Source organism: Spermophilus citellus (assembly GCF_964194105.1).
Source record: "Spermophilus citellus genome assembly, chromosome: 9".
Taxonomy (NCBI): Eukaryota; Metazoa; Chordata; class Mammalia; order Rodentia; family Sciuridae; genus Spermophilus; species Spermophilus citellus.
Genome location: NC_138191.1, coordinates 684,750 through 711,221, shown reverse-complemented (window position 1 = coordinate 711,221; position 26,472 = coordinate 684,750). Strand labels below are relative to the sequence as shown.

Genomic DNA, 26,472 nt, shown 5'->3' with positions numbered 1-26,472 from the left:
CTGCTCAGCCTGCTCCTCTGTCTGCCATGACTGGACTCTCCTCCTCTGCTCTCTCTGCTCAGCCTGCTCCTCTGTCTCCATGACTGGACTCTCCTCCTCTGCTCTCTCTGCTCAGCCTGCTCCTCTGTCTCCATGACTGGACTCTCCTCCTCTGCTCTCTCTGTTCAGCCTGCTCCTCTGTCTCCCTGACTGGACTCTCCTCCTCTGCTCTCTCTGCTCAGCCTGCTCCTCTGTCTCCATGACTGGACTCTCCTCCTCTGCTCTCTCTGCTCAGCCTGCTCCTCTGTCTCCATGACTGGACTCTCCTCCTCTGCTCTCTCTGCTCAGCCTGCTCCTCTGTCTCCATGACTGGACTCTCCTCCTCTGCTCTCTCTGTTCAGCCTGCTCCTCTGTCTCCCTGACTGGACTCTCCTCCTCTGCTCTCTCTGCTCAGCCTGCTCCTCTGTCTCCATGACTGGACTCTCCTCCTCTGCTCTCTCTGCTCAGCCTGCTCCTCTGTCTCCATGACTGGACTCTCCTCCTCTGCTCTCTCTGCTCAGCCTGCTCCTCTGTCTCCATGACTGGACTCTCCTCCTCTGCTCTCTCTGCTCAGCCTGCTCCTCTGTCTCCATGACTGGACTCTCCTCCTCTGCTCTCTCTGCTCAGCCTGCTCCTCTGTCTCCATGACTGGACTCTCCTCCTCTGCTCTCTCTGCTCAGCCTGCTCCTCTGTCTCCATGACTGGACTCTCCTCCTCTGCTCTCTCTGCTCAGCCTGCTCCTCTGTCTCCATGACTGGACTCTCCTCCTCTGCTCTCTCTGCTCAGCCTGCTCCTCTGTCTCCATGACTGGACTCTCCTCCTCTGCTCTCTCTGCTCAGCCTGCTCCTCTGTCTCCATGACTGGACTCTCCTCCTCTGCTCTCTCTGCTCAGCCTGCTCCTCTGTCTCCATGACTGGACTCTCCTCCTCTGCTCTCTCTGTTCAGCCTGCTCCTCTGTCTCCCTGACTGGACTCTCCTCCTCTGCTCTCTCTGTTCAGCCTGCTCCTCTGTCTCCATGACTGGACTCTCCTCCTCTGCTCTCTCTGTTCAGCCTGCTCCTCTGTCTCCATGACTGGACTCTCCTCCTCTGCTCTCTCTGTTCAGCCTGCTCCTCTGTCTCCATGACTGGACTCTCCTCCTCTGCTCTCTCTGTTCAGCCTGCTCCTCTGTCTCCATGACTGGACTCTCCTCCTCTGCTCTCTCTGCTCAGCCTGCTCCTCTGTCTCCATGACTGGACTCTCCTCCTCTGCTCTCTCTGTTCAGCCTGCTCCTCTGTCTCCCTGACTGGACTCTCCTCCTCTGCTCTCTCTGTTCAGCCTGCTCCTCTGTCTCCATGACTGGACTCTCCTCCTCTGCTCTCTCTGTTCAGCCTGCTCCTCTGTCTCCATGACTGGACTCTCCTCCTCTGCTCTCTCTGTTCAGCCTGCTCCTCTGTCTCCATGACTGGACTCTCCTCCTCTGCTCTCTCTGCTCAGCCTGCTCCTCTGTCTCCATGACTGGACTCTCCTCCTCTGCTCTCTCTGTTCAGCCTGCTCCTCTGTCTCCATGACTGGACTCTCCTCCTCTGCTCTCTCTGTTCAGCCTGCTCCTCTGTCTCCATGACTGGACTCTCCTCCTCTGCTCTCTCTGTTCAGCCTGCTCCTCTGTCTCCATGACTGGACTCTCCTCCTCTGCTCTCTCTGTTCAGCCTGCTCCTCTGTCTCCCTGACTGGACTCTCCTCCTCTGCTCTCTCTGTTCAGCCTGCTCCTCTGTCTCCATGACTGGACTCTCCTCCTCTGCTCTCTCTGTTCAGCCTGCTCCTCTGTCTCCATGACTGGACTCTCCTCCTCTGCTCTCTCTGTTCAGCCTGCTCCTCTGTCTCCATGACTGGACTCTCCTCCTCTGCTCTCTCTGTTCAGCCTGCTCCTCTGTCTCCATGACTGGACTCTCCTCCTCTGCTCTCTGTTCAGCCTGCTCCTCTGTCTCCATGACTGGACTCTCCTCCTCTGCTCTCTCTGTTCAGCCTGCTCCTCTGTCTCCTGACTGGACTCTCCTCCTCTGCTCTCTCTGTTCAGCCTGCTCCTCTGTCTCCATGACTGGACTCTCCTCCTCTGCTCTCTCTGCTCAGCCTGCTCCTCTGTCTCCATGACTGGACTCTCCTCCTCTGCTCTCTCTGTTCAGCCTGCTCCTCTGTCTCCATGACTGGACTCTCCTCCTCTGCTCTCTCTACTCAGCCTGTTCCTCTGTCTCCATGACTGGACTCTCCTCCTCTGCTCTCTCTGTTCAGCCTGCTCCTCTGTCTCCATGACTGGACTCTCCTCCTCTGCTCTCTCTGTTCAGCCTGCTCCCCTGTCTCCATGACTGGACTCTCCTCCTCTGCTCTCTCTGTTCAGCCTGCTCCTCTGTCTCCATGACTGGACTCGCCTCCTCTGCTCTCTCTGTTCAGCCTGCTCCTCTGTCTCCATGAGTGGCCTCTCCTCCTCTGCTCTCTCTGCTCAGCCTGCTCCTCTGTCTCCATGACTGGACTCTCCTCCTCTGCTCTCTCTGTTCAGCCTGCTCCTCTGTCTCCATGACTGGACTCTCCTCCTCTGCTCTCTCTACTCAGCCTGTTCCTCTGTCTCCATGACTGGACTCTCCTCCTCTGCTCTCTCTGTTCAGCCTGCTCCTCTGTCTCCATGACTGGACTCTCCTCCTCTGCTCTCTCTGTTCAGCCTGCTCCCCTGTCTCCATGACTGGACTCTCCTCCTCTGCTCTCTCTGTTCAGCCTGCTCCTCTGTCTCCATGACTGGACTCTCCTCCTCTGCTCTCTCTGTTCAGCCTGCTCCTCTGTCTCCATGACTGGACTCTCCTCCTCTGCTCTCTCTGTTCAGCCTGCTCCTCTGTCTCCATGACTGGACTCTCCTCCTCTGCTCTCTCTGCTCAGCCTGCTCCTCTGTCTCCATGACTGGACTCTCCTCCTCTGCTCTCTCTGTTCAGCCTGCTCCCCTGTCTCCATGACTGGACTCTCCTCCTCTGCTCTCTCTGTTCAGCCTGCTCCTCTGTCTCCATGACTGGACTCGCCTCCTCTGCTCTCTCTGTTCAGCCTGCTCCTCTGTCTCCATGAGTGGCCTCTCCTCCTCTGCTCTCTCTGCTCAGCCTGCTCCTCTGTCTCCATGACTGGACTCTCCTCCTCTGCTCTCTCTGTTCAGCCTGCTCCTCTGTCTCCATGACTGGACTCTCCTCCTCTGCTCTCTCTGTTCAGCCTGCTCCTCTGTCTCCATGACTGGACTCTCCTCCTCTGCTCTCTCTGTTCAGCCTGCTCCTCTGTCTCCATGACTGGACTCTCCTCCTCTGCTCTCTCTGTTCAGCCTGCTCCTCTGTCTCCATGACTGGACTCGCCTCCTCTGCTCTCTCTGTTCAGCCTGCTCCTCTGTCTCCATGAGTGGACTCTCCTCCTCTGCTCTCTCTGCTCAGCCTGCTCCTCTGTCTCCATGACTGGACTCTCCTCCTCTGCTCTCTCTGCTCAGCCTGCTCCCCTGTCTCCATGACTGGACTCTCCTCCTCTGCTCTCTCTGTTCAGCCTGCTCCTCTGTCTCCATGAGTGGACTCTCCTCCTCTGCTCTCTCTGTTCAGCCTCCTCCCCTGTCTCCATGACTGGACTCTCCTCCTCTGCTCTCTCTGCTCAGCCTGCTCCTCTATCTCCATGACTGGACTCTCCTCCTCTGCTCTCTCTGCTCAGCCTGCTCCTCTGTCTCCATGACTGGACTCTCCTCCTCTGCTCTCTCTGCTCAGCCTGCTCCTCTGTCTCCATGACTGGACTCTCCTCCTCTGCTCTCTCTGCTCAGCCTGCTCCTCTGTCTCCATGACTGGACTCTCCTCCTCTGCTCTCTCTGTTCAGCCTCCTCCCCTGTCTCCATGACTGGACTCTCCTCCTCTGCTCTCTCTGCTCAGCCTGCTCCTCTGTCTCCATGACTGGACTCTCCTCCTCTGCTCTCTCTGCTCAGCCTGCTCCTCTGTCTCCATGACTGGACTCTCCTCCTCTGCTCTCTCTGTTCAGCCTGCTCCTCTGTCTCCATGACTGGACTCTCCTCCTCTGCTCTCTCTGCTCAGCCTGCTCCTCTGTCTCCATGAGTGGCCTCTCCTCCTCTGCTCTCTCTGCTCAGCCTGCTCCTCTGTCTCCATGACTGGACTCTCCTCCTCTGCTCTCTCTGTTCAGCCTGCTCCTCTGTCTCCATGACTGGACTCTCCTCCTCTGCTCTCTCTGTTCAGCCTGCTCCTCTGTCTCCATGACTGGACTCTCCTCCTCTGCTCTCTCTGTTCAGCCTGCTCCTCTGTCTCCATGACTGGACTCTCCTCCTCTGCTCTCTCTGTTCAGCCTGCTCCTCTGTCTCCATGACTGGACTCGCCTCCTCTGCTCTCTCTGTTCAGCCTGCTCCTCTGTCTCCATGAGTGGACTCTCCTCCTCTGCTCTCTCTGCTCAGCCTGCTCCTCTGTCTCCATGACTGGACTCTCCTCCTCTGCTCTCTCTGCTCAGCCTGCTCCCCTGTCTCCATGACTGGACTCTCCTCCTCTGCTCTCTCTGTTCAGCCTGCTCCTCTGTCTCCATGAGTGGACTCTCCTCCTCTGCTCTCTCTGTTCAGCCTCCTCCCCTGTCTCCATGACTGGACTCTCCTCCTCTGCTCTCTCTGCTCAGCCTGCTCCTCTATCTCCATGACTGGACTCTCCTCCTCTGCTCTCTCTGCTCAGCCTGCTCCTCTGTCTCCATGACTGGACTCTCCTCCTCTGCTCTCTCTGCTCAGCCTGCTCCTCTGTCTCCATGACTGGACTCTCCTCCTCTGCTCTCTCTGCTCAGCCTGCTCCTCTGTCTCCATGACTGGACTCTCCTCCTCTGCTCTCTCTGTTCAGCCTCCTCCCCTGTCTCCATGACTGGACTCTCCTCCTCTGCTCTCTCTGCTCAGCCTGCTCCTCTGTCTCCATGACTGGACTCTCCTCCTCTGCTCTCTCTGCTCAGCCTGCTCCTCTGTCTCCATGACTGGACTCTCCTCCTCTGCTCTCTCTGTTCAGCCTGCTCCTCTGTCTCCATGACTGGACTCTCCTCCTCTGCTCTCTCTGCTCAGCCTGCTCCTCTGTCTCCATGACTGGACTCTCCTCCTCTGCTCTCTCTGCTCAGCCTGCTCCTCTGTCTCCATGACTGGACTCTCCTCCTCTGCTCTCTCTGCTCAGCCTGCTCCTCTGTCTCCATGACTGGACTCTCCTCCTCTGCTCTCTCTGCTCAGCCTGCTCCTCTGTCTCCATGACTGGACTCTCCTCCTCTGCTCTCTCTGCTCAGCCTGCTCCTCTGTCTCCATGACTGGACTCTCCTCCTCTGCTCTCTCTGCTCAGCCTGCTCCTCTGTCTCCATGACTGGACTCTCCTCCTCTGCTCTCTCTGTTCAGCCTGCTCCTCTGTCTCCATGACTGGACTCTCCTCCTCTGCTCTCTCTGTTCAGCCTGCTCCTCTGTCTCCATGACTGGACTCTCCTCCTCTGCTCTCTCTGCTCAGCCTGCTCCTCTGTCTCCATGACTGGACTCTCCTCCTCTGCTCTCTCTGTTCAGCCTGCTCCTCTGTCTCCATGACTGGACTCTCCTCCTCTGCTCTCTCTGCTCAGCCTGCTCCTCTGTCTGTATGACTGGACTCTCCTCCTCTGCTCTCTCTGTTCAGCCTGCTCCTCTGTCTCCATGACTGGACTCTCCTCCTCTGCTCTTTCTGCTCAGCCTGCTCCTCTGTCTGTATGACTGGACTCTCCTCCTCTGCTCTCTCTGTTCAGCCTGCTCCTCTGTCTCCATGACTGGACTCTCCTCCTCTGCTCTCTCTGCTCAGTCTGCTCCTCTGTCTCCATGACTGGACTCTCCTCCTCTGCTCTCTCTGCTCAGCCTGCTCCTCTGTCTCCATGACTGGACTCTCCTCCTCTGCTCTCTCTGTTCAGCCTGCTCCTCTGTCTCCATGACTGGACTCTCCTCCTCTGCTCTCTCTGTTCAGCCTGCTCCTCTGTCTCCATGACTGGACTCTCCTCCTCTGCTCTCTCTGCTCAGCCTGCTCCTCTGTCTCTATGACTGGACTCTCCTCCTCTGCTCTCTCTGTTCAGCCTGCTCCTCTGTCTCCATGACTGGACTCTCCTCCTCTGCTCTCTCTGCTCAGCCCTGCTCCCCTCCACGTCTTTGGCTGAAAGTGTTGTTTGTGTCTCATTTTCTGTTTGCTTGGCTATTGAAAACGACCTTTCCTATGAAATCTTTCAAAATGCCGAAAGATAAAGTTTGGACTGTCTTGTGTTTGATATTTCTCAGAGTATATGAAAGCATCTTTTTCCCCCTCTTTATCTTCTTTCCCAAAGGCCCTAGTTTCTGCCTGAGTACTCTAAGTGCATCTACTGCCACCTGCAGTGGGCACCTACTTGGAGTCACTGTGTACCGGGTTGGAGAGTGACCAGTATGGTTGATTGTGTTAGTGAAACTGCTATGTGGTATCAGTAAGTAAGGACATTGTTGTGGGCATACAGAGGAGGGCTCAGTCTCACGGTGGAAGGATGTATTTTGAATGTTTGCCGACACAGGAGCTGAGTCTTGACAGACAGGTGGAGCAGCCAATACACAGGGAGCGAGGGGTGGGAACAAATTCCCAGAGCAGTATCTGCAAGGGTTTCTCAGAGAGCCTCGGGTAGCTGGGCTAGCTGAACTGCAAGCTGAATTGTCAGTGGGGCTTGGGGAGGTGGAAGGTAGTGACTGGAGATGTTCTGGAGAGAGAGAGCAGGTGGGGTACCGGGGACCTGGCACGAGCAAGACGGGTCCTGGTGTCTGTGTCCAGCATGCTTCCGTCAGCCAGCACAGTGGGCCAGGCCACACTGATAGTTTTTTTTTTTTTTTTTTGGTATGGGGATTGAACTCAGGGGCACTTGGCCACTGAGCCACATCCCCAGCCCTGTTTTTAAAATTTTATTTAGAGACAGGGTCTCACTGAGTTGCTTAGCGCCTCACCATTGCTGAGGCTGGCTCTGAACCTGGGGTCCTCCTCCTCCCCATGTGCTGGGGTGACAGGTGGTGCCTCGCCCGGCTTGAGGGTCTGTTTTTGGAGGCCCTGGGCCCTCACACTCTTTCCTCCATTGCTTCGTTTCTGTTCCCACCCTGACCCCACTCCTTGTTTTTTTGGTTTTGAAAATGGTTTGATTTCAGTTTAGTTTTACAAAGGCTCCTCTTATTATGGATGTTTAAATTGTGACAGGACATTTTGAAATCTGTTTTTCAAATGTTTTTTATTGACATTATGACAGTGGAGTGCATTGAACTCTACTCCACGGGTGGATCACAGTTTTTCATGTCTCTGGTTGTACACACAGCGATCCGTGTCTTCGTACTGTCCTTTGGATAGTAATGGCCCTCACTTTCCACCGTCGTTAACACTGACTGCCCTCTTATCGAGACTTTCCCCACAGCCTTCCTGGACTCCTGGGGGCAGGGGAGCACATTTCTTTCCGGGCCCACTGCCTCCTACCAAGACCTTGGACCTGCAGCATCACCAGCCCTGGCTGGCTCTCTCATGTGCCGGCCCCGTCCTGCGGGTGTCGTGCCCTCCGTCCCCAGGACCCCCTGCAGGAAGGCCCCATGCTCATCCCTGTCTTCACAAACAGGAGGCCGCTGCGTCTTAGAGGGAAACCATGCAAACATCAGCCAAGAGCTGGGAGATTTGGGGTGGCGAAGGGAGGAAGCAGGGTCCAAGGGGCGGGAAGAGCAGCACCCCGCCCTGCAGGGGCCGGCCGCAGGTCCCGGGTCTGTGGTCCTCCTGAACTCAGGGCGCCCTAGGAGGGGTGGGACCCCGAGGAGCCCACGGTCTGGTGAGCCGTTGAGGAGGTGATGATTTTAGTCAGCTTTTTTGCTGCTGTGACTAAATGACCCAAGCAGCACCACTGCAGAGGAGGAAAGGTTGATCTGGGGGCCCTCGGTTTCCGAGGTCTGAGTCCACGGAAGGCCGGCTCCATTCCTCGCGGCTCCAGGGGAGACAGCATCCTGTGGGTGAGTGTGGCAGAGGGAAGTGGCTCACACGGTGATCAGGAAGCAGAGAGGTCTCCACTCGCCCGATTCAAATATGTGCCAACGCCAGTCCCCCATTCCCACCCCTCCAGCCCCCGTCCCCTGTCAGGGGATCACGTCACTGACCGGGCCCAGGCTCTGGCCACCCAGTCACTTCTCCTCTGGACCTGTGGCACCTCTCACATGTGAGCTTCTGGGGGACGCCTACATCCAATGACAGTGATTGTCATTTTAGGCACCGGGACCTCTATGGCCCATGACAGGTACGTCCCACATAATGAGACTCTAGACATTTTTTTGGTCTCAAGAGAGGGAGGCCTGGGCAGGATCATGTCCATGCTATCCGCCTGCCTCTGGCCCTTTGAAACCGCTAACTCTGCCAGAATCCGTCCCCTGGAGCTCATAAAGGCCACAAAGCCAAACAGGTGTCTGTTGGGCCACGCTTGATCAACACCCGGGTGTCCTGGATCTGACCCTATGACCTCTGACCTCCTTTTGTTTTGGGGGCTTCACCTTCCCACCTTCCCGGGAGGACTCCCACTCTCTCGCCCCTCTGTCCAGTGCTCTCTGGGTTTAGCTTCACCCGTGCAGACCCAGGCTTCCTCCCCTCGGGGTCCGGCAGACAGGGGTGCAGGGACCCCTGGGTGCCCCCTGTGACGGGGGCAGCAGTGGAAGCTGACATTTTGTGCCGTGTCTCCTCTGCTGCGTCAGTTCATCCGCAGGTTCTCTGACTCCCCTGGCTAGTTCTCGCCCGTCATCTTACTTGAAATGACCTCTGGGCCACTTAGCTTTCCACCCGTGCCTCCCAGATACCCACGTGGTGGGGTTTGACTTGTCCACGTGGAGTACAAATCTTTTTTTTTTTTTTTGGTATTGGGGATGGAGCCCAGGAGCACTCACATCCCAGCCCTTTTTATATTTTATTTAGAGACAGGGTCTCTTTGAGCTGCTCACTAAGTGGCTGAGGCTGGCTTTGAACTCGTGATCCTCAGCCTCCTGAGTCCCTGGGAACGCAGGCCGCTGTGCCTGGCTGTGCCTCATGGCATCTTAAGCTCCCACCCTTCAGATCAGACCTGCTCTACCCTCCGGCCCCCCGTCTAACTGATGACCAGGTTCCCTGAGGATCAGCTTCCACCAGGTTCCTTCACACCTCACATCTAACCCTTGAGCCCTGCCTTCAAAACGGCCGGAGTCCAGCCCCTTCCCGCCACCCAGCCGCTCAGCGCCTTTGTCTGGATGACCGCAGCGGCTTCCTGACCCTTCTTTCTGCCTGTGTGCCTGCCCTCTCCAGTCTATCGCATGGCAGACATAGATGTTTCAGAAAGGGCACGTGGGGCCATGCTACTCCTGGCTTACAGACCTGCAGTGGCTCTCTGTCTCTCCGCGCATGACCCGTCCTCACCTCGGAGCGCGATGTGGCCTGACCTGACCCCATTCCCCCCTCCTTTCTTTTCCTTCATTTCTAAGCTACTTTCTCACTCGGCCTCAAACAGGCCAGGCCCAGCCTCCTGAGCTGGCCGGCCTCTGTTCCATGCTCCTCCCTCAGATGTGACCCGCCTCCCTCCCCTTCCCCCTCAAGTCCTTGCTCACCTTCAGGTCCTCACCAGCCCCGTGTTAAGGATCGCATCCCTCCTGGCCTCTCAGACTTGCTGTGCCCCCTCTGTCTCCTCCCTGTAGTGTGTGTGTGGGTGTGCGTGCGCGCTCACCAAGGATCGAACCCAGGGGCGCTTTACCACTGAGCCACATCCCCAGCCCTTTTTATTTTGTATCTTGAGACAGGGTCTTGCTGAGTGGTTTAGGGCCTTGCTTACTTGCTGAGGCTGGCTTTGAACTCACAATCCTCCTGCCTCAGCCTCCCAAGTTGCTGGGATTATAGCAGTGTACCACCATGCCTGGCAGGGCTATTTCCTTCTAATGTGTTAAAGAATTTATTTATTTATGAGATTTGCTTTGTCCCTCTGCCTAAAAATGTAGGCTCCGAGCAGGAGAGGAGTTCCTAGAAAACAGCAGCAGAGACCGAGTGTAGTGCTGTGTTTTAGGCTGTATTCTAAGGATATGTTAAGACGTCTAATTTCTAAATCTACTGTAGGAAGTGGGGCTATCACAATCTTCACTTTATGCTGAGAAAAACGAGGCAGGGAGAGGTCTAATGACTTGCCTAAAGTATGCATCTAGTGAGTCCTGGATCGGGATATTCTGGTCCAGAGCTCCTTCTTTCAGCCCGACAAGTCTCTTATTGCATGGCACTTGGTATGTGCTCCATGAATGTCTGTGGAATTAATGCATGAATAAATTCTTAATACAACCACCACCGGGCCAGTGATCACGCCATTGCTACCTTGCAGGTGAGGGAACTGAGGGACAAAGATGAAATTTGCTCACACAGGGAGTGACAGATCTGAACCTAACTGCTGCTTCCATGAACTATCCATAAACATCCACTCTCACGTTTCCCGTTAGAAACACTCCATGTAAACTCTTTGCTGAACTCACTGTCCGGGAGCTCTCATTAAATACTTCAAAGTAGGTAAGAGGAGCATCAGTCTTCAACACACTCACACGAAACCCAGCCTCATACAGGACCACTGACTTCCTCAAAGAGAGAGTATAACTGGGGGGCACAGCTACTGTTTCCCAGATGGATTCCAATTTCCCAGGAACCCACAGAAACTCTGGGGAAAGGAAGTATTCCCATTAACTCCTTTGTTTTAAGAAAGATATCGGAGCCTAGACCTGTGTCAATTTATGACATCAGATTTGGGTGGAGGCTGGGCACAGTGGTGTGTCCTATAATCTCAGTGGCTTGGGAGGCTGAGGCTGGAGGATCGAGAGTTCAAAGCCAGCCTCAGCAACTCAGCAAGTCCCTGAGCAACTCAGTGAGACCCTTTCTTTAAACAAAGTACGAAAAAAAGGCGGGTGGCGCTGGAGAGGTAGCTCAATGGTTAAGTGATTCCGGGTTCCATCCCTGGTACCAATTAAAAAAAAATTGAGTGGAGACTGGCCGTGCTAGATGGCTGCCGTTCTTCATCCTAGTCTGAGAACCACTCTGTAGCTCAAAATCACTTTGTCAGCTTCCCACGCGAGTGTTGGCCACCAGCCTGTGCCGAGGCTGGCCCAGCCACTTCTCCATCTTGTGGAGACATCTCACTCCGAGAAACTCAGTTTATTTGCAGGTCTGCATTCCTGACTTTGCCATCTGATCTGCTGAGAATCCCTGTAGGCAGGTGTCAGGGAGATTAGGAGATGGAACCCGGAGAGTCTGTGTTGATTTTGAATGATGGGCGCTCACGGAGTTAGAGAAGATAGAAGTAAAACTCCTGGTAAAATGACGTCTGACTTGCTAGGACTTTGACCGAACTGCGATAGCCTTAAAGGCCCTTCCATTTCAGAGTGTCCTCTTTCCTATACCCAGCCCAGCTCTCCCCTGGGCCCTAGGATAGCCCTCATCGTCTTGGATTGTCACCAGCTGTTTACTCTGTGTCTCCCCAACTAAATGGTAAGCCCCCTGAGGCTAGGGGTGGTTCTTATTCAAATCCAGAGCTCAGGGCTCAGCCCCTTTGGGCCACACAACGTTGGTCATTAAATGATTAAAAAAACAAAGCTGGGGCTGGGGCTGGGGCTGAGCGGTAGAGCGCTTGCCTCGCATGTGTGAGGCCCTGGGTTCGATCCCCAGCACTCTCACCCCGGGTGTTGGAACTAGACCCCGTGGGTCCCACAACTCTTTCACTTTCATTCTGGAGTTCAGTTTGGGCAGGACGTGGTTCTTACCAAAGACTATTCCTGAATGTGTGCCCTGGTTAAACCTGGAGCAAGTAATGACTCTGTGTCATCACCTGATGACAGATGGCATCATGGCGGGAGAACGTGCTGAGGAGATCCCATCACAAGACAGGACACAAGGAAGTTCCCTGGGTGATGGACTCGGTTCCGGTGCCTAGGGCTGTCCCTCACTCAGCCTGTCCACCGCACTCCACCCAGGGTCATTTTCCAGAGCGGGTGCCCTCTACCCTGAATCCATCCGTGTCTAATTTTTTTCTGTTTGTTTTGACATTTAACCAATGGCTGAGCATTAGGAAATCAGGGACAGCGCATGTAGCTCTCTGAAGAGAGGAAAGGACTATCTGAATGGCTGAAATTCATTCTGTCCAATCTTTTCCTCAAGTTCAACAGGGACAGATTCTGTTTCCGTCTCCCTGCTTGCAATGCCCTAGGTATGAAGCCATCTGCCTTAATGAAAAGGATTCATCCCTGGAACGGAGTGTAACGGAGAGAAATGGCGCCCGCTGGTTCCTGTCGACTGTGATGTTGGGCCCCGACCCCAGCGACTGAGGAGTGGGCAGCACCTGTTGAGAGTGGCTGCATGGCCAGCCCACCCCAGACTGGACTCAGGGGTTCTAGATTTGAATACCGGCTTTGACACGTTCTACTTGGGGACCATGGGCATGTTCTTTCATGTTTTTGAACTTCACTTCCCTCAATCTGTAAAACAAGGAGTTATGATTGTTAAATAATTACGCACAATCTGATAGATGGCATTCCCCAGCCCTCCCCCTCCCCTCCCCCCTCCCCCCACCCCCCACCTCCCCCACCTCCCCCACCTCTCGATGCCTTCTTCTACTCCATGGTCAGAGACATGCTGCCCCTTGCTCCAGAAAGAAGTCTGATGGAAGCGCAGGGTGGTTCTAAGTCTTGGGCCAGTCACGTGGGTTAGTCAGAAGACCAAGGGCTGCCCGAATCAACCAGCCCGGGGTCGGCCTCAGAAGCAGGGACGGCCGTGACTGAGAGCTCCTGACTGGTTCTCTTGGGCATCTCGTCCGTGCCAGGCCCTTCTCAGGCTGGAGACCTCGAGGTGTAGGACAAACCCTCCCCTCATGGATCCCGAATCCTCAGGGAGCAATATGTGTAATAGACTAGATATGGAACAGGTCAAAAGGCCTGTGTAGTCAGGGGGCTGCGAAGGGGCTTGTAGTTTTAAGCAAGGTGGTCAGGAAAGCCTGACATCAGAGCAAAAACAATAGAGGTGGATTTTTCTCAAAAGGGTGCATCACCCTGGGCAGAGGTGGAGGTGAGGGGGCAGGGGGTAGAAGCTGGGGGGGCTGGTCACAGAGCCTAGTCTGACCTCATTAGTGCCTGTGATGCCAGGGGAAGGAGGGCAGCTCTGGGCTCACCCTGTCCTGGGTAGGACAGCCGCAGGGCTTTCCTGCGGGCCCCACCCACTGCCCTACCTGACCTGGGCCTGTTTCCCGAAGAAGGGACCCTTTTTCTAATTCTCATTGCGACCTCGGGGAGCCAGGGCAGGTCAAAGGCCCAGGTTCCCCAAAGCTCCCTCCGACGGTTCGTGGCTGATAGATTCTGGTTAAATCGTGTCTCTGCTCTGCTGAAAACTCTGCTGTGATTCTCATCACGCGCTGGGGGAGACTCCTCGGCAAGGCCTGCGCACGGTGGGGATTCCAGGATTCCTGTGTCGGAGAGGCTTCTGGAGGCGATCTAACGGGAAGGAGAAGAGAACGCAGGAGGCACACCCAGGCCACACTCCAGGGCAGTGTGCGGGGTCCCTCTGGTGGGAGTGGCATCTGATACAGGTGGGGGAGTAAGACACACCCACCCCTGGGCCTCACCAGCACCCTGACCTCTGCTCACCCTGGTCTCACTGTCCTCGGCCCGCTGTCATCTGAATGTGCTTTGTCCCCAAGGGATCATGTGTTGGAAGCTCGGTTCCCACTGTGGCACCATTTAGAGGTGAGGCCCAGGGGAAGGTCATGGTGGCATGCCTTTTGAGGGACTAAGACAGTTCTTGGGGACCTTGAGAGAGCAGGTCACGTGAGAGCAAGCCTGGTCCCTGAATTGCCCCCTGCTTTCCTGTCTAAGGGTGTGCTCTCCCCCTGGGGCAGGTGCTCCACCACGATGCCATCCTTCTTGATGTGACACAGCCCAGGGGACTCACCAGAGCACGCCTCAGGCCATCTGGGTTCTTAGCTCCCCAAACTGTGAGCGAGAGAGCCCTCTGTTCTTTATGAGGCCACCTCTCTGTCCGGTGATCCGACAGCGGGGAGTCCCTTTGTGCCCACTCCTGTCCGGCCTGGCTGTGTCTGCTCCGGACCGCTAGCTCCCCGCGAAGCCCAGAGCCTGAGTCCTGCTTCACGCACACGTGCTCACTCCATGTGGTGCTCACGAACTCTAGGCGGCTCCTCTTGAATATGTTTCCTCTCTGTGTTAAAAGGACAGGTTCGTCTATCTGTTCACACCACCAGACAATGTCCTCGCAGAGGCTGGCTGTGTCTCGCCTCCTCCAACAGGCGCGCAGGCCAGCATGCTCCTCAAGTACCGTGACTCAGCATCTTCTGGTGACAGTAAAGAAAATGGCGCTCTTAACTTTTAAAACCAGGGCCCAGGCTCCAAGCAGCTTTTCGTCCTGTCTGCCCTAGAAGGCTGTTTTCCTATCTGTCACGTCTGCACTGGGCCTGATAATTTCTTAGGAACTGAGATATAAATATGCATCAAGTGAGTCAACATGAAGATAAGAATAACACCTGCCGTGGGGAGCCTGGACCCAGGAGCTGGGCTGCGGGCTTCATGCTCGAGGGTGTAGGCCATGCCCCCTGGGGGTGCGGAGAAATCCCGTGCCCCAATATGGCCAAGAATGGGCCACCCAGAGCCCTGAACCCATGTCACGGAGCGGCCTCCTGGGGTTTCGTCACAGTCATTTGGTTTCACTGGGGAAATGTACAGAATGTGTGGCCTCGGTAACCCCAATGCATAAGTCTTCTCGGGAAGTCGCCGTTCTCAGGCATCAGGCATGCCCATGAGCAAAGTCCCCAGAGGGGCTCTGGGGCAGAAATATCCCACTTTAAAAATATTCTCTGTACGGCTTATAAAATGCACAAGTTCAATTAATCTAGGCTTCCATGTGCTGTGGCAGGTGGCCTGTCTGCGTTTATCTGTCCCTGAGACTTGTGGTTATTCCGAGGGACTGCACTTGTCTCACCCTGTCTCCTCCATGAGAGACAGGGACCCCTTAGAACAGAAGGCAGCTACCTCAGTTAAATGGTGGGCCAGGCCGCACTCTCGCACCCCGATTGTGGAGAACAGGGGAGACTGATCCTCCTGGCGAGGCTGGGAGAGGAGAGGACAGGAGGCACGTGGGGTGTCAGCTGGGCCACGGTGGCTGCCAAAGAGGGCGGTGTGCTGGTACACTTCCCACTGGCCGTGAAAACCAGCAGTCGGGCCATCTTGATTCCGCCAGGTGGACTGAAGCACAGTGCTCAGGACAGCTGGCCCAGCAACGCGACTGGACAACAGAACCCACGGTGTCTCTGGATTCTCTGTGGCTGGCCAGGAGACCTGGGATGGTCAGCTAGAGGCCAGCTTAGAGAGGGAGTTCCACACCCAGAGTTCTGAGGACCTGTCAGTTAAAGAAGGCAAAAGAAGGAGGCTAAGAAGATGAAGTCAGGCCCAGCCGCCAGCCGTGTCACCCCACGACCTCAGAACACACAAAGCCCTGATCTGACGTGAAGGACAGGGACAGAGAGGACATAAACCCTGCTTAAGTTAACTTGTTGGCCTTCGGTCCCCACCTGGAGCTTCCTCTCTCACTCCTCCGCCCCCGGGTTCATCTGAACTCCTCACACCCTTCTCGGTCTCCTTCCTCTGTCTTCCTCCACACGACGACTCTGAGAGGTGGGTAGAATCAGCATCTCCATTTCACAGATGAGAAGAAGGAGGCTCAGGGAAGTGGGGGACTTGTGCAGGAGCAGGGATCTAGCCAGCAGGGGAGCCACCCGGACAGGCTGACCTACCCCTGTCGTCACATGTTGGCGGTGTCTGTAAAGCACTGCCGCCCACGCTTTTAAAAACCGTCACGTTTCCCACAGGGATGTCTGTGCTTTATCTACCCACGTGTACTCATCGATGAGTCATGATAGGTAAGAGAGTCGTATCATACAACATGTAAAGCATTTTGGAAAGGTAAAAAATCAGCAATTAAAAAACCCACAGGGACTATTTATTGGTGATCATTGAAGGCAGGTGGCCAGGTACCTGGGGATTATCTTATTCTACCTTGGCAATGTTCGAGGTTTTTCATAATAAAATGTTGAACACACCTGAGCAGAGAAGGGCCCTAAGACGGTCATGGAGGCTTTGGCAGGATGAGCAGACCCGGGCTGAAGAGGAGAGATCCGGGAGTGCTCTTGGGATCCCCTGCCTTCTGGGTGGCACACTTGTCAGGCCCTCTGGGACGCGAAGACCAGGACTTGTGGGCGCTGCTCTGGGTCTCAGGATGTCCCCACGCTGGTCTGAGGTCCTGCTCTGTGCTCAGTGAGCTCCATGCTGCGTCGCCTTGGAGCCCCTGGGCAGCCTGCTCCCAGCAGGCCCCGTCCTCCCTGGAGGGACAGACCCTTCCTCACGGCGGCCTGCTGTGTCAGCCGGTCTGGGCAGCGGGTCCCACAGCCGGGTTATCAGGAGAGCAGTGAGTGGTGACCATGGCAGAGGAAGCTGGCCTGGTCCCTGTACTGATAGCCTCCCAGACGGCATGTCCGGGGCCGGTGAGGGACCTGGACTCGCTTCCTCCTCAGTCCAGCTGGTCTCCGGCCTCGGTCAGACATCTTGGGAACAGAGTCCCGGCCAGGAGACCGCTTTTACCCTTCTGGGGTGGGGGTGGGGAGCCGAGTTCTTCTGGTCAAGGGTCCACCCGTGGGCCTGTGGCCTCAGGTGAGGAGTCCCCAGAGCCAGTCAGGGGACAGCCCATGTGGTAAGACCAGCCCCACGCACTCCTCTGACTGAGCTCACTCCCACTGGAAAACTCTCAGCACCCCCACTTAGTCCTCAGTATAGTAGTAGTAGCAGGTATTTACGGGACACTTGTGATGCGCCAGCCGTCGGGTGTCACGCTTACCTAGGGACAAGTTCTATGGGGGAAGAATCCTCATCACCTCCGTCTTACAGATGAGAAAACTGAATAACAGGGAGTCACTTGCTCTTCATCCCACAAGTGACCGGTGGCTCCGAGAATGCAGACCCAGGTTGACGTTCACCCGGAGCCTCGCTCTGAGCCTCTTTTCTGCAGAGCCACACACGCTGTGCTCAAAGCCGCGAGCAACAGGAGCAGGGTCCCTCCTTCCGGCGTCTCTGGTGTAACGGGACAGAAGGACGAAGAGTGAATGACATGAGTGGAACAGGAGTTCAGAGGGGCCCGCGGGGTCTGTGGCCTCACAGCCAGGACGACCCCACGGCTGGCCAGGCGGTGGCCTGGGTCTGTTGAGCACATTCTAGAAGAGGTTGTGGAGCGGTCTAGCTTGAAGGTACAAACTCCTTGCTCAACCTTTGGTCTGGATCTCTGTGTTGAGGTGCTATGCGGCATTTGGGTGATTCCAGACCTGACACCAGTTGGAGGTGGTGCCAAAGCAGATGTGGATTTAATGTGAAAAGCAGTGGTTCTCTTCCCTGAATTGTCCACTCATCTCGCCCATGATCCTGGAGTCCCATCTGGCCACTCATCTCGCCCATGATCCTGGAGTCCCATCTGGCCACTCATCTCGCCCATGATCCTGGAGTCCCATCTGGCCACTCATCTCGCCCATGATCCTGGAGTCCCATCTGGCCACTCATCTCGCCCATGATCCTGGAGTCCCATCTGGCCACTCATCTCGCCCATGATCCTGGAGTCCCATCTGGCCACTCATCTCGCCCATGATCCTGGAGTCCCATCTGGCCAGGGCAGTGGGAAATTCTTTTCTCCCCTAGACATTTCTTCTGGCAAGTGTTTGAGGATTCTAAACATGACCAGTGATCTCCCGGTCCTCTGTTTGAGAGGAAACAGAGTCCTCCCGGAACAAGAGCACACTTATCAGTCTCAGCCCCAAAGCATTTTTATATTCCCAGGCTGAGGACGTCTGCAGGCCAGAGACGGTGGGAAGAGCTAGTCCTGGGTGTCGGCCCCTGGGAATAGAAGTTGAATTTCCAGGGAGTCACGACTATCCATATTTCAGTCTGTCTCCCTGAAAGTCAAACCGTGTACTTTTATTGTGAGTTCTCTGGTAAACAAAGGGGTCTTCTTTCTTCTAGTCTGTTCCTGCCAAGATGGCAGAAGAGAGTGGACAAATGTCTCCCAACTGACTGTGATTCTTCAAGGCAGAAAAACGGATTTGAAGCATTACAAAATGTTTATTAAGGGGATGGTAAATGTCAAATATTTCATCTGAAGTTTATGACTAATTGCCAGGTCAAAAATTTAGTAAGATTTCAACTAAGCCTTGCGCTGCCTAGCAGTGTTTTCTCACAGTTCTGATTCACTCCAACACGCGTTGGCCGAGCCTTTACCACAGAGCGCAGTGGGTAAGGAGCTGTCGCTGGGAGTCCCATGTCTGTGTTCCAAGCCCGTTTGTTAGCTGCCTGCCTTGAACCTCTCTGTTCACCAGTCTTTTCATCTGTCATATAAAAATCATACTTACCCAACAAAGATCATTTAGAGGGTCCACACAGTGATTTCGCCATGCCCAACCAACGGCATCCCATTCCCTGCCCAAGTTAGGAAAAAACGAGGGAGACCCCAGGGGGCCGGCACATCGTACCACCTGCATGACCCGGGAGACCACGCTCAAGGTCTCGGCTGCTCAGCAGTGCTGGACGCGAGTACGCCCCCTCCAGATGTCCAGCAGCCTGAATACTTGCTTCCTACGGGTAGGCAGCGGCTAAGGAGAAAGGGGAGGGGACACAAATATATTTATATTATATTTTAAAACAGTTTTCTCTGAAGAGTTCATTTTTTCCCCTACTGATTTCAAAATAAATTAAAACATTTGTGTGTGTGTGTGTGTGTGTGTGTGTGTGTGTGTGGCGGGGGGTGCTCTAAAACTACTGTCCGCCTAACGGGTCAGTTGGCTGTGCACATCCTGTTCCCACATTTCCCCACTAAATAATGCCCTCCTGCATGTCCTGAGTGGCACCTGTGGAACCAGATGTTGGTCCCGATGGAGACGTGAGTACAGGGGCAGGATGCTCCCCACCCCTCACGGAAGAAACGTCCTGAAACACGGCCTGCAGCCGGGCTGAAACGCAGCCAGAGGGGCTCTCTGTGCCTCGAGAACTAATCACCACAGCTCACGGGGGATCCTGCAAAATTGAAGAACAAGCCCCGGGCTGAGGGAATTCCCAGAAACAATTCCTGGAGCCGGTAAAATGTCAGCCTGGCCTGGAAACAGGAAGATTTTTGCTGTGGAGGGAGGGGACCAAGGTGGAAGAGGGTGGAGTGGAGAGGCGGAACTGGCTGAGGTTTGGATTTACTGGACCACAGGAGAACTGATGATTTCCACCCTCCTACCCTACTTTTCTGGCGCAGTGGCTCGATGTATTTTATAACAACGGATGAGAGGGAGGAAAGCTGTTTATTCAGGACCTACTATGTGCTGAGTGCTTTACGGACCTCTCCTCATTTATCTTCCCCTAGTGATCTAAGGTGGATGTCACCATCTCCACTTTTTTCTAGACAAGGAAAGTATGAATGACCTGTTGAAGGTCACTGTTGGCCTCAGCAGGAGCCAGGACTAGGCGCCAGCCCGGGACCCTCTTCTCTTCCCCCTTAGAGACTTCACAGGGGTTTCCTGGGAGCTGTATGAAAAGGAGTTTCCACAGTCATATTTCAGGAAGAATGTTTTCCCAGGGCTTCATTTCTCGCATTCCATTCCGCAGACTCTCAGACTCCCGGTCTTTTTCTCTCCTCACCTGCTCTGCTGTTTGTTGAGGGCCTTCATCTGTTGGCAGCGGCCTTTCCTGACCTCCCTGCAGGATCCAGCTCTCTGCTGTTCTGGGGTCCCTGCCTGTGATTTCCCCAGGAGCGGCTTGTCACGGGCACCGAACCAAGGAGTCTTCCTCTTTGCTTCTGCTAAGACCCAGCTGGACTCAGAGGGGCTCATTTCTGCGGTCAAGTTGCCAGCGGTCAAGAAACACTTCCTCTGTGCCCAGCGCTGTCTGAGACCTCACACACCATGTCCTACCCTCTCAACACTCCTCTACCATAAGTACCATGAGGACAACTATGGACAGGACACTGAGACTCAGAGAGGGCCTGTGACCCTCCAGAGTGGCCCAGCTGGGGGTGCTGGAGGCAAGACCCGATCCAGCGGCCTGACCGCAGACTCGCCTTCAGCAACGCGTTTTGCTCTCTAAGAACTTTGCCTTTGACTTCTTGCTGTGGGAAGCCCTGGGCTCTCTTTCACCTGTCCCCTCATCCGGTCCTTTGCTGGGCTGTTGGTCTCTTGTGCCCCCACCCCTCGTCTTTTCCTCTCAGGGCCCAAAAGGTAAGGATGGAAACTTGGAGGTGGAGTTGTCGGGTGAGAAGACACCTCAGGAGTCCTCCTCCGCCTCTTGCAAGGCCGAGACCTGAGGGAGCATCTGTGGGTTTTATGTCTTCCGTTCATTCTCCTTCTTCATCAACACCAGATTCTGCCTTGTTCCTGTCTCTTCCCTTTTAGGATGGGAGCAGGAACATGGCCTTGCTCTGAAGGCCAGCTCTGCGCTGGACCATCCAGGTGAGCTGGGTAGAAACTCACATCCTCTCAGGCGTGGTGTCTTCATTCGCACAGTGTCTGCCTGAGAAGAGAAGCATGGAACACAGTGCCTAGAACAGGCCTCGTAGACATCACGCACCATGAGTACCGCGATCTCCACGTCCGTCTTTCTCAAGGTGGGGCCAGGGAGTGCTCTTTCCCTGGAACTTGGATCTTGAGCAGAATGCCAAAAAGTCAGGAATCCCTTAGAGCTGACTTATATGGGCCACTGTGCCCTGAAGAAGGGTCAGTCGGTCCTGCTCCCTGGATCCTAGGACAGTCCTCGTTCCTGGTCCTTCCTGAATCTGGATCTCAGCCATTTCTTTCATTCCGTGCCCAGTTCTAACAACTGTCCCCCCTTCTCCTCCTTTTCTCTCTCCTCCGCCTCCCCTGCAGCCTCCTCTCCCTCATCTCCTTATCTTTTCTCTCTCCTCCGCCTCCCCTGCAGCCTCCTCTCCCTCATCTCCTTATCTTTTCTCTCTCCTCCACCTCCCCTGCAGCCTCCTCTCCCTCATCTCCTTATCTTTCTTTTCCAGCTTAAAGCAGTCACAGCTGGTTTCTGACGTGTCCCTCAGGAAGCCCCTCAACCTGGAATCAAATGCCTCCCTAAAACTGTCCCCTTTAAAAATCGACAAACTCTGATTTGTGGAAAGTAGGTCCACATATTTGGCCCCCAAAGTCTTTATAGGACTGTGGAACCAGAATGCTGGGTGAGGAGCCTGGCTCCATTGTTGATCTACGTGGACAAGTTCTTTGACCTCCAGGCCTTGGTTTCTTCGCCTGTAAAACTGAAGATGATGGCAGTGACCGCTCTGGTGTGGTGGTGAGGAGTGAATGTCAGAACACACGGGACACGGCACACAGTGCCCGGAAGGCCAAGTCAGTGGCGGCCCTCTGCTGCCCCTCCAGCCAGATCCTGGCTCCATTCTTCGAGCTGCCTGGAATGAGTCAGATCTTCCTTTTGTGCCAGGGTCTAAGGACCAAGATGCTATGTTCATGTCCCTCTTTCCTTCAGGGAAATTTCTCCATAAGCCCTGCTTCCTCATGACCCACTGCAGAGCTCCTCTTCTTAGCCTCTACTGGCTCAACCGAAGGGTCCCAAACTCCATATTCCACTTCCTTACTCATTAATTCATCCACAGTAAAATCCAAGCAAACCTTGACCAGGCTTTGTGTTAAAATTACCCAGTCCCCCACTCGCAGGAAGGGTGTGTGCCAGAAGCTCCTAGACCCAGAGCCTTTGAGCAACTCCAGAGCTGTGCCTGCAAATGGAAAGGGACCAGAGGGTTCGTGAAGGGTACAGGCACGACTCAGGGCAGAGACCTTTCCAACCTCTGACCGTCCCTCTGAGGGCTGGGCAGGAGCTAGCCAGGCCCTTCCTGTACCTCACTGTCCTGACCCGGGAACCACAGCACGGCTCTGCACTAAGCTGGTGGTTGACGTGCCTCTGACAGTCCTGGATGGCTCTCGAGCCCTCTGTACCCTCTCCGTGGCACGGAGAGCAAGAGCCGGACTGAAAACACCGTCACTTGCTGGCACTTTGTGGTTTGGCACATGCTAGTTAATGACAGTGTTGTGATGGAACAGGGGAAGAGCCTTTTTACAGACAGAGACACCTTTTAAAAAAACAAAACAAACAAACAAACAAACAACAAATGAGAACCTTAAAGCTTGTAGTAAAGGTACCTGCTCAAAGTCACATGGCCAGCCGCCAAGGGCACAGCCTGTGAGTGGAGTTGCAGTTTGGGGGACATGCCCTGTTCTGAAGGCTTAGGGGCTTCGGTGCATCACTTCCTGGAGGCTGAGGACCCTCTGTGGCCTGCTTCTCAGTGGTCACCACTGACACCACAAAGCAAGGGGCCTGAGAGCCCACGGTTTTCTACCTACAAGGAGGGGAAGAAGGGAATGCTAAGTGAAGCTAGCCAGGCCCCCATGTTTTCTCTGACTCATAGTGGGGTAGGGAGGGGGAGCATGGGAGGAACAGACGGACTCTAGACCGGGCAGAGGGCTGGGAGGGGAAGGGAGGGGACAGGGGGTTACAAGGACGGTGGAATGGGATGGACCTCATTATCCAAAGTACAGGTAGGAAGACACGAACATACTTCATATACAGAGATATGAAAAATTGCGCTCTGTATGTGTAATAAGAATCGTGATGCATTCTGCTGTCATGTATTTAAAAAATAGATGCAATTAGAACAGAATGAGGAGGGGAACTTTGGGATGCAGAGTCACGGCGTCATACCTGGTAAGGCTGAAGGTGCGTCCCAGAGTGAGAGACTGGAGAATCAAGAGTCGTGTCTCAGAGACAGTCAGGTCCCACGTCTGTTCTGCCTTCCACCTGTAAGTCCAAGGCAGGGTCTCCCCGAGGGCCTTTTTCTTAGAGATTCCTCCAAAAATTTTAAGGAAAACAAAATTTTCACTCATCTCCCTTTGGATTTTTTGGATTCAGGGCTCCCAGGTGAAAGGGGGTGCCAGACTCTGGGGTGGGACGCGGCTGGGGTGTCCTAGGCAGCTCATCCTCGAAGCAACTGTGGGTCCTTCACTGACTAAGTCACCCTGCTCCTCCGAGCTCTGCCTGCAGAGCCGGAGGGACCAGACCAAGGCGCAGGAAGCCCAGGAGCAGTGAGGTGACTCGGGATGGTGGACTGGTCACCCACTCTGAGGAACCCTGCACACTGGAAGAGGGTCCGGCTCAGCCTCGTATCTGGCTTCCTGTTGCCTACGGAACAAATCCGTGTGTAAAGCTCTTCATAATCTGGCCCCAAAGGGTTTCTTCACAAGTCAAGCCCCTACACATCTATCGGTCCAGGTCTGGCTCTGGTTTCCAGAAACGACATCGTTCTCCCTCATGCCACCGTCCGTGGGGTCCGCCTGTGTGGGCCAGCCCTTCTCTGCTTCTGTCCAGGGAACGCAGAGTCTCCCTCGAGTGGAGTCACCTCCTGTCTGGGGACTCCTGTGGCACGGCTCACATTGTCATGCCGTTTGCTTCACAATGAAGCCCACAGACACCGAGACCCAACTGCTCAGGTTTGGACCAGCTCTACCGCTGACCCACTGTCACTGTGTGGACGACGTTTCTGCCCTGGGTCTTCTCCTAGCTAAGAGGGGGCTGCTGATGTCTACTCACAGAGTTTTGAACGGATTAAATGAGCTGATGTGTGTTGAGACTTAGGATGGCCCGACGCGGTTTGAGTGTTGGCTATCATCCATATCACCATCACCTGTCCAAGTCCACCTGAGCACATCCGTCTTGATCGGGCCACTTGTAGTTCCAAAGTCAACAGGCCAGGTGGCCAGGTGGACGGGCCCCTACGCTCCCTTGTTTGGGGATGAGTCGATGCACATGTGCACGGTCCTGGTTTCTGTGCCTTTTCCCCTGAGGTCAGGCTTCCCACTGACCCCACTACCGTCCCTGCCAGCACGCACTGCTCCGTCCCCTCCGCCGAGACTGGCATCTTGGATATCAGAAGGTCCTCACAGGCTTGGTGACCTGGACCAGGGTAGCATTCTTATTCCAGCTAGTCCCGTGGGACTCTCACTGGTGACATCCCTCAGTTGCTCTCAGAGGGTCTCAAGCCGAGGACAGCACGAGGTTTCGGTCTGTTAGTACAGACGCCGTGTCTGCGTCAGTAGTGTCTCGAGTTCCTAGCACAGCACCAGACTCTGGGTTTGTAAGACAGAGGAATGGATGAATGAGAGTATAAGCAGATGACAGATCAGCTCTCCGTGGGTCACCCGTGGGCTTAACTCGCCTCCACACTCCCACAGCCATGGTCAGAGTGGTCGATTGACTCTATCTGGGTGTTCTGCTGAAAGACTCCTCAGTGAATTATGCCTCCAAGTGTCGGCCCATTCCTCTTCTCCTTGTCTGGAGAGCCGTGAGTGTTCAAGACGTGCCACCATGTGGAATAAAAATGTCCTGAGAACACCTTCTGTGCTCCTCCAGTGTGTGCAGGTCAGAAAGGAAGGAGCTGCTGGAGTAGCTCCAGTTGGGCACTCAACAGACTCGGCTTCTTCTCAGCTTTGGCCGGATGGCGATGGCCAGTTACTTAGACTCAGAGACATTAAATTCTAGGCGAACCACCGAATCCTCCCTTTCTCCAAGGTGGAAACCCAGGCCCCAGAGTCTAAGTGAATTCTCAAGGTCACTTGACAATGAGAAAACATGTCTCTGGGAAGGATCCCAGGAGTTCCCAGAGAGAGAGGGGACTTGACGCAGGACCAGCCGGGTGCTCGGGGAGAGTGGGGGAAGAATTCCAGCCACTCAGTCGAGGGCAGGGACAGAGGTTTCTCTGGGAACCCAGGGACACAGTCAGGGGGAGGCGAAGAAGGAATAGCATTCACGGGAGAACGCAGGCTGCCTCCCCGGGGACGGCCACCTGCCGGCGCGGGGTATGGATGTTTACGGAGGGAAGTTGGTAGGCTCTGCAGCAGAGGTGGACAGGGTGGAGCTACGCCACTCTGTGCCAGTTTTCCCTGCACTTGTGCATCCCCCTCGGGTTACCAGGGCCTGGGCCAAGGGCACGTTGCTCGGGAGTGGCCACTGTTCCTGGGCATTTTCTGCAGCTCAGGGGTTCATGGGCGTTTCCTTTGAGGCTCGGTAACTCTCCCTTGATTCCCCAATTCCTCTCCCCTGACCTGAGCCAGATCTCCTGGCCTCCACTGCCCACCCATCTCTGTCTCTTACACAGTCCTTGCCACCACAAGCCGAGCTGCCCCTTGAACCTCAGAGTCACGTGGGAGAAACCAAAGCGGAGGAGAAACCACACAGGACGGAGGCACAACGAGAGCTCTTCCGGGGGCCAGGATGGGTGGGCTTTTCCAAGTTGGGTCTAGCTCTTCAGGATCTGCACTTGCACCTCTGAGCACCCTGAGACATTTTCTCCCAAGGCTTGTGGCGGGTTCCCAGGGTCTGCCAAGGTCACTCTCTCCCCAGCCTCTCACCCAGCGGGCCTCCTTTTGTGTCCTCTGTGTGTGGCGGGCCAGGGGTTGGTCGCATGGGGGAGGGTGACATTTTTTGTTTTGTTTTGAATTGTTTTGTATAGAAATTCTGCTTTTTCCCACAAGCTGTCGGAAAGGCTTTGAGGACTCAGAATCCCACGGAGTTACTTGCTTGGGTCAGAAAGAGGAATGTGTTGGTACCATATTTCCTTGCCACAGAAATTTAAAGGGCACCACTTACCTTCAAAATGGTGATGTTTATACTAACCAGAAATTAAAATTCTCAATAAAAGACCATGAAATAAATTCTGGTAAAACCAGAGTAGGACAGTATGTATGTGACTTAGTAAAAATATTTTTACTTTAAGGACAGAATTCTTTGTTTTCTGGGTGTGCACTCACTTGCCCAACAGATTTCAGATGGAGCGCGGTCGGCCTAGGTCCTGCGTCCTGAAGCTCATTCTACCACTAGGTTTCTAGAAACCTTGTGAGGCTGGAAGACTCCTGGGGGCCGAGGCGGGGGACTGCATGTTGGAGGCAGCCTGGCAACTGGGTGCTGACTGAGGCAGACGGAGCTTGGGGCCAGCCTGTGTGTGAGAAGAGTGATATCAGGGGCTGGGCTGGGGCTCAGCACGGTGAGGCCCCGGGCTCCATCCTCAGCACCACCTAGAAATAAAATAAAGATATCGTGTCCACCTAAAACTAAAGAATAAATAAAAAAAGAAGAGTTGTAATAGGAAGGAGTAGACGCAGATGGTTTTCCCTATCTGGTAGGTGAGGGACGAACCCAGGAGCTCCCCACATCTGTCGACCAGACCTCAAACTATCTGAGAAGGGGTTTCCAGGTCAAGATGGGGTAAAACACGCTGGTCTCTGGACAAATCTAGATCTGTCATATAGATTTGGTGGCTGTTTTAGTAACTGCAGAGATTTATGGAAAATGACCTTT

At 54.8% G+C, this 26,472-nt stretch overlaps 2 long non-coding RNA genes across 2 annotated transcripts; both read right to left on the bottom strand.

Moving 5' to 3' along the window:
* Window positions 1–7,388: 7,388 nt before the first annotated feature.
* On the bottom strand, window positions 7,389–14,241 carry LOC308656039. The gene is made up of 3 exons (XR_014023591.1): window positions 13,982–14,241; window positions 12,636–12,922; window positions 7,389–8,013 (listed from the first exon to the last, which is right to left on the bottom strand). It is a non-coding gene; the product is annotated as an uncharacterized lncRNA (long non-coding RNA).
* Window positions 14,242–14,321: 80 nt separating this feature from the next.
* Window positions 14,322–26,138, bottom strand: LOC308657053. The gene is made up of 5 exons (XR_014023847.1): window positions 25,926–26,138; window positions 18,606–18,725; window positions 15,666–17,163; window positions 15,073–15,439; window positions 14,322–14,378 (listed from the first exon to the last, which is right to left on the bottom strand). It is a non-coding gene; the product is annotated as an uncharacterized lncRNA (long non-coding RNA).
* Window positions 26,139–26,472: the final 334 nt, after the last annotated feature.